This window comes from Wolffia australiana, chromosome 11 (genome assembly GCF_029677425.1).
Source record: "Wolffia australiana isolate 7733 chromosome 11, ASM2967742v1".
Classification (NCBI taxonomy): domain Eukaryota; kingdom Viridiplantae; phylum Streptophyta; class Magnoliopsida; order Alismatales; family Araceae; genus Wolffia; species Wolffia australiana.
The window spans coordinates 4,512,596-4,529,398 of record NC_135845.1 but is presented as its reverse complement, the minus strand read 5'-3'; the positions used below and the strand labels follow the sequence as shown (position 1 = coordinate 4,529,398).

General features: G+C 41.1%; 1 long non-coding RNA gene across 1 annotated transcript; it reads left to right on the top strand.

The window, feature by feature from the left end:
* The first annotated feature begins 2,877 nt into the window (after positions 1 to 2,877).
* On the top strand, positions 2,878 to 3,984 carry LOC144709392 (uncharacterized). Its single transcript, XR_013583019.1, has 2 exons — positions 2,878 to 3,153; positions 3,738 to 3,984. It is a non-coding gene; the product is annotated as an uncharacterized LOC144709392 (long non-coding RNA).
* The last annotated feature ends 12,819 nt before the right edge of the window (positions 3,985 to 16,803 follow it).

Genomic DNA, 16,803 nt, shown 5'->3' with positions numbered 1-16,803 from the left:
TCTTGATTTCAACAGCTTCTTGAAAATCTTTAACGTACCGGAGTGATCTCGACGGTACGGTTGAACACGTCACGCCCGGAGTGATCTCGACGGACAGGACGTGGGCTCTACTCCTCGGAGTGGTCTCGAGGAAGAGGTGGGGCTAGCCAAACCCCCTACGCTACGACTATGATAGGGGGAAGATTCTTGAAACAATTTCAATTCAAAAACTTCCAAATGTTCCTTGGGCATGCCCTCCCCTTATATAGGGAGGAGGGGTGCCAAGAGAACGTGGGGAGAGATCGAACCGTCGTGAAACGTGGTTCGGTCTCTCCTTACAAATTCAAATACAATTCTAAAATATAAAATCAAAGACGAGGACGGGCCCTACGATAATGGCCCAATCCATAATTCGGAAAGAAATACAACATGATGATGAAAATAATAAAATGGTAAAGCCTTGCTTACCCGGAGTACTTAAACCCCGGATGACGGACGTCAACTCGAGCGCCTCGGCGTGGCTGGTGGCGCGTCATCGTGGCATCCTCGGGTGGCGTCGTCGTCGCTGGGCCGCCATCTGTCGGATGGTCCTCCATCATATTTGCTCCTCACTGCCTATCTTTTATCCTATCTATCTTGGGACTTATATTGAATTCTAGCCAGTATAGGGGTAAGTGTTTAATTCTTACTTGCTAATCTTTATTAATGATCCTTTTGGTCCTTTGGTGCTGATCTGGCACTTTCCTGGGCACTTAATTTCTGACTCCCATATACCATCTCTGTCTCTCTCTCTCCCCTTTCACTAGTTCCTAAGTTTCTTTCTCTCATTCTCTCCTTCAATCTCTCTCTACCTCTCTCTCCCTCTCCCCGCTCTCTCTCTCTCTTTGACTCTTGCTCTCCGTTTTCCTCGCTTCTAAGTTTGCTTTTTTTTCCTCTTATTATCTCCTTAATCTCTCTCTCTCTCATTATCTCCTTAGTCTCTCTGTCTCTCTCCATTCTCTCCTTAGTCTCTCTCTCACTCACTCTCTACCACTAGTCACTCTCTCCTTAGTGCCTTTCTTTCATTATCTCCTTAGTATCTCTCTCTCTCTATCCTTAGTCACTCTCTCAGTGTGTCTCTTTGTCCCTCTCCTTCTCTCCTAACTCTATCTCTTCCTCGCTCTCTATCCTTAATCTCTCCCTCCTCTCTCTCACTCTTTCTCTCTTTAGTGTCTCTATTCCTCGTTATTGTCATTTTTACCATGTGTCTTTCACTCTCCCTCCTTATCTATCTTCTTAGTGTGTGTGTCCCTCTCTCCCCCTCGCTATCTCTTTTCTTAGTGTGTGTGTCCCTCTCTCCCCCTCGATATCTCTCTTCTTAGTGTGTGTCTCTCTCTCCCTCACTATCTCTCCCTCTCCCCGGCACAATCTATCTTCTTAGTGCGTTTGTGTGTGTGTCTCTCTCTCCCCTCACTATCTCTCTTCATCATGTGTGTGTCTCTCCCCCATCACTATCTCTCTTCATCATGTGTGTCTCTCCGATCGATTGATTGACTGATCGAGCTAGACCAAACCCATAGTCCCTTTGATTGATCCAACCGATCAGCTTGCATAGATGATTAGATGATCAATCGAATTCACGTGGATCGATATCCCGATTGATCCAAAGGCGGTTGACCAATATCCAACCAGAATTTGATTGATCTTAGGTTGGATCAAATGGTCAAAATCTAAAACTCCAACTGATCAATGACCGTTGTACGTAAAATATTTATTTGGGGGCAAAGAAAGATATTTTGTTTGGGGGCATAAAATACTCATAAAGGATCAATGTTGTTTTATTTTTCTAAAACCAGGTTTTCGATTGAACACCCAGTAAGTTAGGGGGATAGAAAGATTTCAAGTAGATAATGTAACGAAGTCTGATTTCCAGCACAGGACTTAGAATAAGCGTTTGGGTTTCCACGGTCTAATGAGGAGTCAGCCAACTCGCCTAATGAGCCAGCCAACTCCCCGAGCAGTCGGCAGCCAGATCTATAGGAACTCAACAAGATTAGCTAGTAATAATCTGAAACGTACCCTATTAAGAGAATTAGAGGTCAGGATGTTTAAACATAGATAGGACTAAAGATAGAGGGCTAGGATTAAATGGTAGATAGGAAACATATATCCATTATATCCAACGGTCAGGGTTTGTTCACATAGAGCCATTGAAATCAGTTGTAACGGCTATGATTAAAACAGAAAACCTTCTAATGTTACACTTCTATACAGTATTATAAATACATCCCACTGTTCACATCATAAGTTGCGGATCAATATAACAATCTTACAACCACCAATCTTGGTGCGCTTCTTCTCTCTTCTTCTCCTTCTCTCCTCTCTCCACCTCTTTCTCTGTTCTAGATTCATCCACTCTCCCAGAATCTTTACAGGTTCATCTGTATCGACTCCTTTACTCATCTGTATCCATGTGTCTTCATTTGATTTATCCTCCAGTGTTCCTGGACCCGTCCTGGGCCTGACAATCGTTGTGGCTAGGTTTTTATTTTTTTTTGGATTGTGGCAAGGTTACTGCATGGTCTTTCGTCGCTGCAAAGGTAAGATGTCGGTGTCATCTTTCTGTGACGTGACCGTATGAAGAGGGGCGTTAAATTAGACAAGGACATTATAAGAAGATAAGTCTTTCTACAAGAAACGTACCGAATAATAAGATACTTTTCGGGTCACATCGACCAACTAAGAGAAACTAAATAATTATATAATGAAGCGCCAGCCAGGCAAACATCTCACTGATTTTGTCGTGGCATAAGTCGCACTATCCTTCCATGGAATCTCGAGATTTTTTTCACATTTGGAGCGTTCTATTTCTGTCTGACGAGGGAAGATGCCTGAATGTGTTTTCCGAAACGTGTTTATTGCTGGGTTTTTGGTCATGTCCGCAGCTTGATGACGTCGGGGGATGGGTGCTTGAAAATTTTATTAATTTGGAAGAAGAGCAGCCAGCGAGGGACGCCCTGTCAAAATAAGCGGGAGAGCAAGAAGAAAAAGGAGGAGAAGAAGATAGAGAGGGAGAGAGAGATGTCACAGATTTGGGAATACAAGGATGGAACGAGGCGGCGGTGGAGGAGCGCGAGGGAGGACGACAGTGGAGGACAGCGATGGAAGGTTCTGGTGCATTTACCGAGCAACGAGGTAATAACATCCTACGAGGTTTTGGAGAATATGCTGGGGGAGTTGGGCTGGGAGCGCTATCTTAGTACTGCCAATCTTCTGCAATTCCACAAGCCCTCCTCACTTGACCTCATTTCTGTCCCGAGTGACTTCGCCAAACTCAAATCCATGCACATGTATGATATCGCTGTTAAGACCCGCTATGTCTTCCAAGTCAGGGATGCTTGAGAGCACCTTCTACCCCCTCACATTTCTTCCTTTATCTACGTTGGACGACCTTTCTTTGGAGTTCTTCCACTGGGATAGTCAAGAAGAAGAGAGGTCCTTCTAATCATGGCCGCATCTCTTGATGCCAGGATAGAGTGTTGGGTTTCATCGTGCTTTTATTGAGGCGGTTACTGGAAGCGGTTAAGGTTTGATATGTAACAAAGGAGAGAAAAAATAGTTCCAGAGCTTCCAGACGTTTCCTCTTCCGTGACCTTATAATTTCTTTGAAAAGTTTAAGGGTAAAGATGCATTGAAAAGTTTTATCCAATGAACTATAAATGTTAAGTGTATGTGTTTAATCAATGTAATGCAGTGTTTCCCTTCAAATTTTCTTGTAGGATCTCTCTCGTGTGTCTATTTTGTACTGAATAAACAAGGAAAGAGCATTGTCTCCAACATCGGGCCTGGTGTCTATGTATGAAGTTAATGATGTCTGGAGATGAAGACTAGTGGCCGTAGCATTCATGGTTTTGATGCAGGACGGCCGCGCGGACGCAGGTTGACGATGTTGTTGTGCGTCAGTTGCTGGCGATTTGGATGACTGCTTACTTATCTTTGAGCGGACTATTTACTGGCCTTTGAGTTGACCGTTGATTGGCTCCACGAAGCGGATGTGCGTGACAAGAGAGAGACTAGCAGACGAGAAAGAGAGAGGAAGAAGAAAAAGAGATGGAGAGAGAGAGAGAGCACAGAGAGAGAGAGAGAGAGAGCGCTGTAGAGAGAAACAGAGCGATGGAAAGATCTCGATCGAGAGAGAGAGCGCTGTAGAGAGAAACAGAGCGATGGAAAGATCTCTCTCGAGAGAGAGAGCGCGATACACAAGACAGCGTGATTTGAGAGAGAAAGCGGAAGAGAAAGAGACAGCGATTGAGAGAGAAGGCGTCCGATAGAGACAGAGGGAACAGGCGACAGGAAGAGAGGGAACAGGCGACAGAGAGAGAACGCAATAGAGGGAGAATGCCGTAGCGATAAAGAGATGATAGAGAATGAGAATGCGATAGAGAGCAAGAAAAAGAGAGATAGCGAGAGAGGACAGTAAAGAGAGAGAGAGAGAGAGAGAGAGAGCGGTACAGAGAACTCGAAAGAGTGGGGGAGCTCGATGGAAAGAGAAAGAGAAAAACAAAAGAGAGGGAGAAGCGGAAGAAAGAGATTGCACGATTGAAAGAGAAAACGGAAGGGAGAGATTTGTTGGGGTTAATCCTGTTCTACATGAAATAAAGGACGTGAATTCCTAAGCGTGGATTCCTGAGTGTTCGTTTTCTCTCTTTGAATCAGTCTTTCTTTGAGCAAGTTAAGATCCAAGTTTTTCTCTTTACATGTGTCTCAGTTCACACTGAAATGCCTATATGTATATCTACGTGAAATTCCTTTTTTAGTACGATTGTTCATCTTCTTCTCTCGCTCTCCACCTCTGTCTTTTCTCTGGTTCGTTCTCTGCTCTCTGTGTTGCAGACAGGGCGAAATTCTTTCAAGATTAAGCTGGAGAGAGATTGATGGAGAGAACACGTTTGAGACAGGGAGCGGGACAGAGAGAGAGTGAACACGTTTGAGAGATAGAGGGCGAGAGATGAAAGGGTAAACACATTTGACAGAAACCCCGGAAGAGAAAGAAAGCACGCAATAGAGAGAGAGGGAGCAGGCGAGAGAAAGGGAGCGTGATTAAGAGAGAAGGCTGTAAAGAGTGTGCTTGTCGAGGGAAGACGAGTAGACTTCGAAGAACAAGAACAAGAAGGGGAAAGAGGAAAAGGAGATAGAGAGCAGAGCGAGAAAGAGATATGGTTAAGATCGTTTCATTAACCCATAGCCTGACCAATACATGTGTGTTTGCATTTATATTACCATATAGTAGTTAGTTATCTATGTTTTAATCCTAGGCATTATAACAACCATAACGGATACCAAGATGAATGTCTACCACTCGATAATCCTATCTATGTGTAATCCTGACCGTCTAGATTTAATCCTATCTATGTGTAATCCTGGCCGTCTAAATTTTATCTTATATTGAATCCTAAACGTTAGTTCCAAGTCGTCTCAAGAAAGTGTAGACTATAGTTGATTCGCTAACTGTTTGCCTGGAAGACTGAAAGGATTCAACCAAAGATCTAGAATGATTCACGTCTAGATCAGTGAACATCGTAGCTTTCTTCATGTTGTGATATTGGGGATACAGTTGCACTACTCGTACCAGATTCCATCAAAAACATGTGCGATCAAGTTATTCCCATGCTTCTCTTATTGATATAACTTTGCTTATGGTGGGTATGATGTCCTCCAATAGTGTAGAGTGAAGAAAACCCAAAACCTTGACTTTTGGATTCTGTATTATGTTCCCTTGTCCATCTGAAATTGAAATTGGAGGAGGAATATCTTCAATAAATCTAATTAAATCATACCCATTGAAGATCAGTACGGTGGCACTTTTCCATTACTGATGATTTTTATTAGTGAGCTTTACACACACCAAAGCTCTCATAGGTATAACGATTGGCCATTGCACAGACAGCCCCATGTACATGTGACTAGGATATCTGAGCAGACCAGTTGATGTGGCAACGAACAAACTTCCTTCAGTGACCTTGAGCTCCTTCCTAGCTCTGATACCATGTAAATAACTATGCGCATCAAGGGGAAGACAATAGACTTCTTAGAATAAGAAGCAGGAAAGATGAACAGGACAGAGAGATGAGAGAGAGATCAAAGAGAGCTGTTATATGAGTCTCTATGTATGTGTAACCCTGACCGCCAAATTCTAACCTATGTGTAATCCTGACTATGTGGATCTAATCGATGTGTAATCTTTTATTGAATCCTAGAAATTTAATCTCATTATGAGTATAAGGGTTACGTGTTCACTTTTAACTAGCTAATCTGAAAGTTAAATCAGGCTGCTTCACATTGACCTCCTTGAAGACGTGGCTGATGATGGAATGCAGAATTTTTTACTCATCTACAAGAGCAGGAAATAGAGAGAGAGAGAGAACATCCCCTCAGTTGTGGCTACGGCTAAGGAAAAACCTATGGGCACCCTCAATGGAATAGCCAACATGAGACATCATACATATGTAATGTGGAGAAGTCTCTCCAATTACTTTCTCCAACAATATTTTTGAAAAAACATGATCGCAGTGCTCTATAATACACAATCGGCTAACTTAATTGATGATATTTACATATTTATGTACATTTAATTGGTATTATGTGTGTGTGTGTGTGTTCTCATGCCTATAATGATTAAATCCATTTTTAGAATGATGTATTGAATTTGGAAATTTTTAGGTATTTCTAGTGATTTTTGGGACAACATATTCTGAAAGATAATAATTTTTTTAATCTTAATTTAATTTTTCATAATTTTGTTGACATTGTTTTTGTAAATCCATGATCCTTCTAAGTCAGAATATATATTTAATTATAGATTTGGGTTGTATATTTAGTTTTATAAAATTTATTAGTGCAATTTTGGATTTTATTTCCACATTCCACTTGTTGCTGTTCGATTCACCAAACAGTAACCAACAGATTTCTTCATATCATCTCCCCATATTAATCATCTTATCTTATTATCACCTCATCACATCTTTCTCCATCCTAATCTCGTGTTTTGACTCTCTTCGTTCATGATCCGCTATCTCTACTCATGGTAATACTCGTCTTAGTCGTCTTACTCATATTAAATAGTTACTATCAATATCTATAGTTACAATTTTCATCATATTCCTTCCTCTTATATCCATTCTCATGCTTTTAAAATCACCTATTAAAAGAGTTACCCTAAGTTCTGTTCCTTGTGGAGATGATCCATACTTGTGGTAACACCATGCATACATTCTCATGCTCTGAAAATCACCTATTAAGAGAGTTACCCTAAGTCACGTTCCTTGTGGAGATGATCCATACTCGTCCACTATGAAGTACAATCAAGTGAGTATTACTTTATATATTTTATTGATTAAAATCAGATCCACAACAACATAATTTGATCCTAAATTGGATTTTTTATGTGCTTCTCATGAATGGATCCATGTGGCCAATCAATAAGATCATCATCCAATAGAAATGAGAAGAAGAGGGAGAAGAAGAAAAAGGAAAACTGAAGTAAAAATCAGAAGAAAAAGGTGGGGTGATGAATCAAATATTAGGTGCTAAATAACATACTTGAGTAAACTGTTTAATGACTATTACTATTTAAATTTATCATTTAAACATCATTTAGCACTTAATTCATGAATTTGGCCTAAATTAGTAATTGAGTATTTATAAGTATTTTTTTACTCATAAAGTCAAGTGGAATGAATCTCACTTCTCTTTTAGAGTTTTTGACACTTTCAGGTTTAGGTCTCATTTGAGGGTTATTGGGCTAAGGAAAAGAGGTTCAAGAAAACCCAACCACGTTCAGAGCTCTAGTAGTGGCCCAGAGTTACAGGTCTCATGACTTTAATGAGCCTTTAATCTCATTAAGGCCAAATGGTCACAAAAAAGCAAGCCAAATGAGAGACCATAATGAGCAATCACAGGACTCAAATCTGACTAGAGGACACCTCTTCACTAGGATTGAGGCCGCATAAAAGATCCAGACCATTCAAGACCTCGGGAGATCCAACGATCACCATTTCCCTCTCTTCCCTATATAAACCCCTCACAATCTAATGTAATACTCCCTCTTGTTTCAATCTAAATCCAAGATTTAGTGGCATGTGTGCAATTTTTCTTGAGTCCTCTTACCTTTAGTGAGAGTTGGGTAGAGTAGGGGCGTTCTAGAGCAAGAGCTGCTTGAGAAGTGGAAGAGTCTTGATCACCCTGCGCCCTGGCGTGTGTTTTGTTTTATAAAAAAATTGGCAAAATACATGGTGTCGGGTATGTCCAACCCTGCGGTTGTGCCCTTAGACTGATCCAGCCGTGCCCTGGAGGCCACCTAGGGGATTTTATATATGAAGTAGATTGTTTATCAACGTTTATAGGCGGGGAGTGAGCATAAGTATGCCAATTACACTCGGATCCTACTCGTCCACGCCATGTGAAGGAAAGGGAAAAGTTACATGAGTGATACCTGGTAGGTGCTTGGAGAAGGGGGCTCGTGTCGACGTCTCACGGGATCCCCCCTAACAGTGATGATGCAAGGAGTGTGTGGAGCTCTCCTGCCATCAACATGTGGCATCGTTGAGCCAAGTGGCAGGACATCTGTCAAGCAAGAGGGCGAGTGCTCCCACCTCTAGTGGTCCATGCAATACGCCAGTTGCGGGGTCCATCCTTTAACAGAGTACAACGTGTGTGAGAGCCGAGGAGCTCCAGGCGGTGGCAAACACAAGCTGCGTGAGGGAGTTCCAACGTAGAGTAAAGAGTCGAAGGGACTTGAGTGCATATTCCATGGTTAGCAAGGGCATCCGCAGTCTGGTTGCCCTCCCGCAACTAGTGTCAGATGCTAATCAAGTGGGTGTGGCACCGTATGATGTCCTGCTATACTTGCTATAGGTGCCACTAGGAGCAGGTAGCTGCACGGTGCATGTTTACTAATACCTGTGAGTCCAATTCTACAACGACATTGTTAAGGTTTTGCACCTTGTAGAGGAGCAAACCATCACGAATCGCCATAGCCTCACTATTGTATTAGTTTGGATACCATTAAAGGACAAAAAGCTGAAAAGAATATTCCATGTGTGGTCACGAAGGATACCGCCCCCTCCTATTAATCCCCGGTTCCCTTTAGCCGGACCATCGATATTCAACTTGAGGATGCCAATTGGCGGTGGGTGCTAATGGACAAGTTGTAGCCAGATGGTGATGGGGGTGAGGGTCACCGATATGCCCCAAGTGCAAAGAATATTGCATGTGAGGACTGAGCTACGGGCGAGGGAAGATATATGATGGTGAGTGTGTCATATCCACCGTTGGACTCGTCACATGATATCCAGCGCTCGCATAGGGGTCCCTACAGAACGAGAAGAGTTTTGCCATTTCTGAATCTTCTATAATAAGCAAGCTATGGTAATGTAAAGCAATGGGCTCCACTTATAGTGTGTTGGCGAGAGAAAAATCTTGCCAAAACACTCTAACACTTCTAGAGTAGAAGGGGTACGAGTAATGAGCACAAATGATGTGTAATTTGGTTCCAAAAGTCTTGGATTGTCTCACTATGGAAGAAAAGGTGCTCCATATTTTCATCCTATGGAGATGCGGGAAAACCCTTGCAACGCAAATTGAGGAAGTGACGGATACAAGTTATCGGATCATCAATCGGGAGACCACGATGCATGAGTCTCCGAAAGAATAAGGAGACTTGTGTGATGATCGCCGGATGCCAGATGCCACGACCCTAGTGAGGCATGGGGGATTTCTCACGAAAATGCTCCCAAGGGGATCGCGAGGAGAAGGACCCATCGAGGGTAAGCATCTTAATGAGACGGTCATGAGTGTTACAAATGAGAGTACTCCAGGTTTGGGATAACATGTCTAAGGGGAGGTCATGATGTTCCCAAAGGTGGCGTGTGTTGCCCCCGAGCAGTTGTTCCACAGTCAATCACATTGAATGGGGTGCAAATTGGGGCTAGCGGGCTAAAGGCTCATCAACAAGCCATGTATCATACCAAGCACTAATCGCACCCTGACTGATATGCCAATGGGTGACATTGGCTATTTCTATCGAGTGGCGCTGCCAAGCCTGCCACCTACGAGGGCGTCGAATGTCCAACTCTCTATGAGCCCACTGGCCATACTTGGCTGAGATGAAACTCTTCAACGGGGAGTTTGTGGTATGCTTACGCCACACAAGCTTCTTCTAAAGCATGTCTTGGATGTCCTGAAGGTGTCTGATCCCTAGAATCCCCTCGTCGATCGGCCAAAAAACTTTCTCCCAAGAAATCTAGTGGCGACGACGATCTCCTACAAGGTGACGGTCATGAGTGTTACAAATGAGAGTACTCCGGGTTTGGGATAACATGTCTAAGGGGAGGTCATGATGTTCCCAAAGGTGGCGTGTGTTGCCCCCGAGCAGTTGTTCCACAGTCAATCACATTGAATGGGGTGCAAATTGGGGCTAGCGGGCTAAAGGCTCATCAACAAGCCATGTATCATACCAAGCACTAATCGCACCCTGACTGATATGCCAATGGGTGACATTGGCTATTTCTATCGAGTGGCGCTGCCAAGCCTGCCACCTACGAGGGCGTCGAATGTCCAACTCTCTATGAGCCCACTGGCCATACTTTGCTGAGATGAAACTCTTCAACGGGGAGTTTGTGGTATGCTTACGCCACACAAGCTTCTTTTAAAGCATGTCTTGGACGTCCTGAAGGTGTCTGATCCCTAGAATCCCCTCGTCGATCGGCCGAAAAACTTTCTCCCAAGAAATCTAGTGGCGACGACGATCTCCTACAAGGTGACCAAACCATAAGAATCGTGCGCATAGTCATTTCACAAAGTGGAGGATTGTGAGTGATAATGAGTGGACTGATAGGTTGTGCAGCGGGATGCTCATGAGGACATGTCGAATAAGCTGGATGTGACTGCTAGAGGATTAAAAATGAAGTTTCCATCTGTTTAGTTTCTTTCTCAACTTGGCCACCAAGGCATCAAACTAATGATGTCTCGCGGGTCCCCGAAAGATAGGGCATCCCAGGTAATCAAAAGGGAGGTATCCTCGCGAGTATCAGATATATTGTTGGATAATCTCTGACCGCAATGCAGTGGTGGACAGACTGCCCATAAAGCTGTTCTTTGAGACATTGAAGAGCTGGCCAGAAGCCCGCTCGTACGCAATGAGGACACTCATAAGTTCCTTAATGGATTTTTTAGATCCATTGAGGAAGAGGATGGCATCATCTGCAAATACAGAGTGCGAGAGGGTCAGGCATCCCCTTTTCATAAACTATGGTTAGATGAGGCCGCGAGCGATCACTCGTGTGAGCGATCAACTAAAGGCCTCCTCCATCAATATGAAAAAGGTGGGTGAGATGAGATCACCTTCTCCTAGACCTCTCATGGCCATGAAGAAGCCTGTGGAGTTTTCATCCACCAAGAGAGAGAAATGATTCTCTCTAATGCATGCATCCACTAGAGCAATGAATGCATCGATAAACCCAAAGCGACATAACACTTTGGTAAGGAAATTCCACTTAACTCGATCAAAGGCCTTGTCCATGTCCAGATTGATGATGACCTTTGAGCCCCAGATATGAGTGTCTAGTGACTGGGCTAACTCGTGAACTAGCATGATATTATCATGTATCTGTCGACCCTTGACAAAACCACACTATTCGGGCAAGATAAATCTATCATGGAAGGCCCCTAGTCGATATGTAATGATCTTTGATGGAACTTTATAGCATACATTACAAAGACTAATAGGGCAAAAGTCTATAAAAGAAGCTAGAGTGTCCACTTTTAGAATAAGCGCCGGGAAATTGTATTTCCAACTTCTAGGTAGGACTTTAAGCGTAAAGATCTCCGTGATACCAAGCATCAAGTCCGTGCCTACTATATCCCAACATGTTATGTAGAACTCCGTAGGAAACCCATGTGGTGTCTGGCCCTTGTTCTGACAAAAGGAGAAGACCACCTCCTTGATCTCTGCTCTCGTAGGAAGGGCCGTAAGTAGGGCTTTTTCCTGGTCTGTCACCACGTGGGGGATGGAATCGAGTAGATCCTCACTCAGAGTAGTCGTGTGTGAAGCTAGGAGTGTAAAAAAGAGGTTCGATCACTATTTATTGCGCTCATCCCTATCTGTTCATCTTTGTATGCAGGTTAGTCTTGGATCAGCTAGCAAACATCCCGACAGTTCCAATGCCTCCAACATCTAGAAGGTTAAAATTATTTATTTTATTTTATTTTATTTTAAATTTAAAAAATTCTTAAAAATTCTAAAAACTTTGCAAAAATCATACTTTATCTAATATTTCCTTTTCGAATTAGTTTTAATAGAGATAAAATTCCTTTACTATAATTTTAGTAAATCTAGTTACTTTTCTTTATAGGTTATAAATTATAACTAAAAATCTACCAAAAATATTTTAAACTGAAAATTCTCTAACTATTACTTTTCTCTCTAAGGATTGACCCATTTCCTATGATAGTAAGGTTTATAAATATTGTTTTAATTCTGATTGCCTAATTGACTATAATGAGTGATTATTTTATCACAAATAGAACCCAAAATCTCAGTTATAAGGGGGATCCTATGAAGAGTGATTGGATGAAAAGAGACACAATGAAGATATAGAAAAATAAATTGAGGATCAAAATAAGAGGGAGGAGAAGAAGAAGACAAATTACAATAAGAGGAATACGAAGGAGAGAGCAGGAGAGAGAGATATCATGAAGAATAGACAGCATAAGCAGAGGGAAAAGAAGAGGGATAAGGAGAAAAATAAAGAGCAGAAAAAGAGATATTGATGTCACAGATTTAGGAATTCAAAGATTGAACTAGGCATTGGTGGAGCATAGTGAGGGATGAAAACACAGGAGGCCAGTGATGGAATGCTCTGATCATTATACTTATTAAAGAGTTAATGACTATTAAATTGATCTTAAATTTTATTTTTTAAATAGGAGAGTTTACATGGATCATTATTCATGAATAAAAGCAACTATCCAACGGTTCCAATAGTTACTTCTTACATGTCTTTAGAATTTTTGGTACTATTTGGATTGTAAAGTTGATATGAAAAGTTGTATTTGTGCACTATAAATCTGCATTTCATGTACATGATGAATGCACGTGAAGTTCTTCCCTTTATCTAGTCCCCATCACTCTGTTGCCTTGTGTGGTAATATGAAAAACAAGGAGAGATATTTGTTTTCCAAAGAGTTGGTGAACCCAAACCAACCATTGAGTAAGGAATCCAATGAAAATTTTGAAAGGAAAATCAGGGTGGGTGAACTGGCATTTACATCTCCATTTCTTGTTCTCACCAAGACAACTTTCTTTGGATGAGGAGATTGGAGTTGTACCTGGAAGAGCTCTACTTGAGGGAGGCCTTCGACGGACATGAGGTTTCACAAAATAAGGATTGGATGGCACTGTCAGCCACCATGGGAGCAGTTTTTGAGAGTTTATTTGGAAAATTCACAACCAACAAGAAATTAAAGCATAACTTGAAAATATAACCATGATGATGATGATATGCATCATCATTATGACGCATCTTTTCATCTCTGATTTTTGGCTTCATATGCCCATTCATATTTCCAACCAAATTCATGATGAGACATTTTATATAAAAATGGAACACAAGAAGATGCTCAAAGATGAATTTGGTTAACATATTTCTTGAGTATGTTCGCTTCCTAGATAGTCATCTTCACACAACTCCATCTTGTGAACTCCCAACAAAAATTCCACGGATTAGATCCTCATCATTCGAGCAGAATCTTGGGCAAGAAGCTATCATCCCTATTGGTTTCCCCCACATAGTGAGAAATATAAAGGTGAAGGTTGTTTAAGACTTGCAATATCCTTATCAAAACAAAGGCTCATTCTTTCAACAGATTTCAAAATTCTCTCTAATTGAATTTAATATTTTCACATAATTTTTTATTTATGAAATTATTTTCATATATGTATGTTACAATATCCTAATGTCGGGAAAAATAATAACTTTATGCTATAGTTGTGGTAACTAATTGTACACTTTAGTGAGATGCACTTGTCATCATTAAAATTAAAATCAGAACATAAAATATATTTTTTGAAAATTATTAATATCCACAATTTTATGGATAATAACCTGAGGATTTTCAATAAAAAGACCTATGAAAAGGTAAAAAGTTGAGGGATATTATGTGGTTGTCAAGCCAATTTCACCAGCATGTTTTTTAAGTTCATTGAAACAAATGTTTATTCATTAGTATCCAATGACCAAGTGAACTGTAAGAGCATTAATCTTGGAATATGTATTCAGAATATTCGGACTGGATGGATATTCTGAGCGAACATCAAATTATCCAGATATAATAGCACTCCTTGATTGTACTTATGTGATAAGTATGGTTGATCATATGGCTGCTAGTCTGGAGATACTAAGGATACATGGTGCTCTTTGGGGAAAGAGTTCATTGAATTGATCCATATGAATTCCCAAATGGTATAATGTCTAAACATCAACCAAGTAGATTCATGTTATGATAGTATAAGTATAAGTGATCCATTAGCCTTAAATGCCAAGAACATTTCTTGGATGGGCGACTATGTTTTGACTATGGCTTTCTAATCACTAACCACGGGATTTAAATAAGCCTTAGTTTCAATATAGTAACAAGTCCGCGGAGGTAACTGAGTGGTGAAGAAAGGACCATCGTCCCATAGTACGAAAGGAGATTGACTCAAGGAAGACGATGCATCTGAATTCCTATATTTATCCTACGTATACAATAAGTATAGCTGATCATGGGGCTATAAGAGTGGCAACACTAACGACAAATAGTGGGTGCTCTTTGGAGAAAGAGTTTACTAAATTGATTTAAAGAATCCCTTAATGGTATTATACTTAAACTCAGTCAAGTTGATTTATGTCATTGTTGTATAAGTGATCCATTGACCTGAGACACCAAGGACATCTCGTGTATGAATGACTACAATTTGACTATGACTTAAAACCTTCTAATCATGGGATTCAAACAAGTCATAGATTAGATGTAGTAAGAGGCTCATGAAAAAGATTGAGTGGTCAAGACATGATCATCCATCTTCAGTGTAAGAGGAGATTGAATCAAGGAAGACTACGCTAGAAATCCCAGGCCAGGGTAGTGAGGATATTGGAGAAGGCATTCTCTGATGATCCCCATTACACATCAGTGCTAATCCATTGAAGGATTAGGTTTTGACGATCAACCATATGTTTTCAGTCATTCAAGAGTCTCACGTGGATGATGGATTATACATATATAGTAACCGATGAAATTAAAGGTACTATGGGAGAGTTTGGATACCACTCGGTATCTTCTAGAGGGGGAGTTGTAGCTTGGCACCCCACGGGCTGAAAACTTAACCTATCAATTGGGTTAAATTGATCCTTAGTTAATTAATCTATATGTTGATATAGTTAATTAATGGGGTTGGTAAATAATTATTATTGGGCCATTAATGTTATTAACTAGAATCATCCTAGAGGCATTATTGAATATATTTTACTTTATAGGGTTTAAAGAAAACTTAAGTAAAATATAGGTAGGGAAAGGGGGACCCATTTTAAGCACCTAGGCCAGCCACAAGTGGGAGCCCACCCCCTTTCTCCACTCTAGTCTCTTTTCCACTCAGCCAAGGAGAGAGTCTTCATAATGAGAAGATCTTCAAGATTTTGAAGAAGAGCTGGAGAAGAAGAAGTGGAGATCCAAGAGAAATATGGCCGCGTAGATACTACTAGAGGTTGGCCACGTGAACAACTTCAGAATAGGTTCCCCAAGAGGTACATATGCGGTACTTCTTTAAAGATGAATCTGGAATCAAAACTACTTCTGCATTCATGAAAAATTATTTTCCATGATTGAACCAAGGCATAGAACCCAGCACTCATTTTTTAGTTATTTTATTTATGGACATATTTTAGTATAGAAAAGAGAGAAGTATAAGTTAAAAAAGGTAGTATGACCAGGCGAGTAATAGCTATATGCATCATATCACACAAGCCAACTCCTCAGATGAATGTATAAAGGCTCAAGCATGCCCACAACAGGGGACCATCATTGTAGAAGTACTAGCCACACACCATACATAAACTATACTGGGGTCCATCAATCCCACAATTGAGAGGCCCATGGTAAAGATCCAACGTTCAGGATAGCCCCCACACACGGGTAAGAGAAGATTTTTTATTCATCACATGTCTGGATTCAATGTTTGTATAGAAAAAATAATTTTTAAATTTTTTGATATGATATCATCTATCTAAGATGTTTTGTTCACGTTCGCGCGGGCAACTAACAAGCAAGCACATGGATCATAGCCAACAGGCCACATCTCAAGGACTTAAAAAAGAAAATATTTATAGGCCTCACGCCAGACTGCCCCAAAGCTCATGTAATAGCAGGTCAATCTTCTAATGGAAGATTGGATGGTGATATTAAAAGACACAATTTTAATCATATGTATTGTTTTTTTAGGCCCCTATTTGGTTTGATAGCTGACGAGAGCAAGGCCCCTCGAGATACAAATCAAGTACAAAAGTGTGTATTGGGTGAATGATGACTTAGCTGACATGGACCAGTGGGTGCACCACTTAATAGTGAGGTACGAATGCAATTCAATAGCAGTGGACTATGGGGCCAATGGGTGCCCCAGATCTACACCAGCACAAAGGAAGATGAGCATGGATGCATACTGAAGTTAGGGGAAGGCAATATGTTCTCCTACCCATGGCATTTTAATCAAGGGAATCTACGTTGATTTTTTAATCACACATGGTAGATATTTAG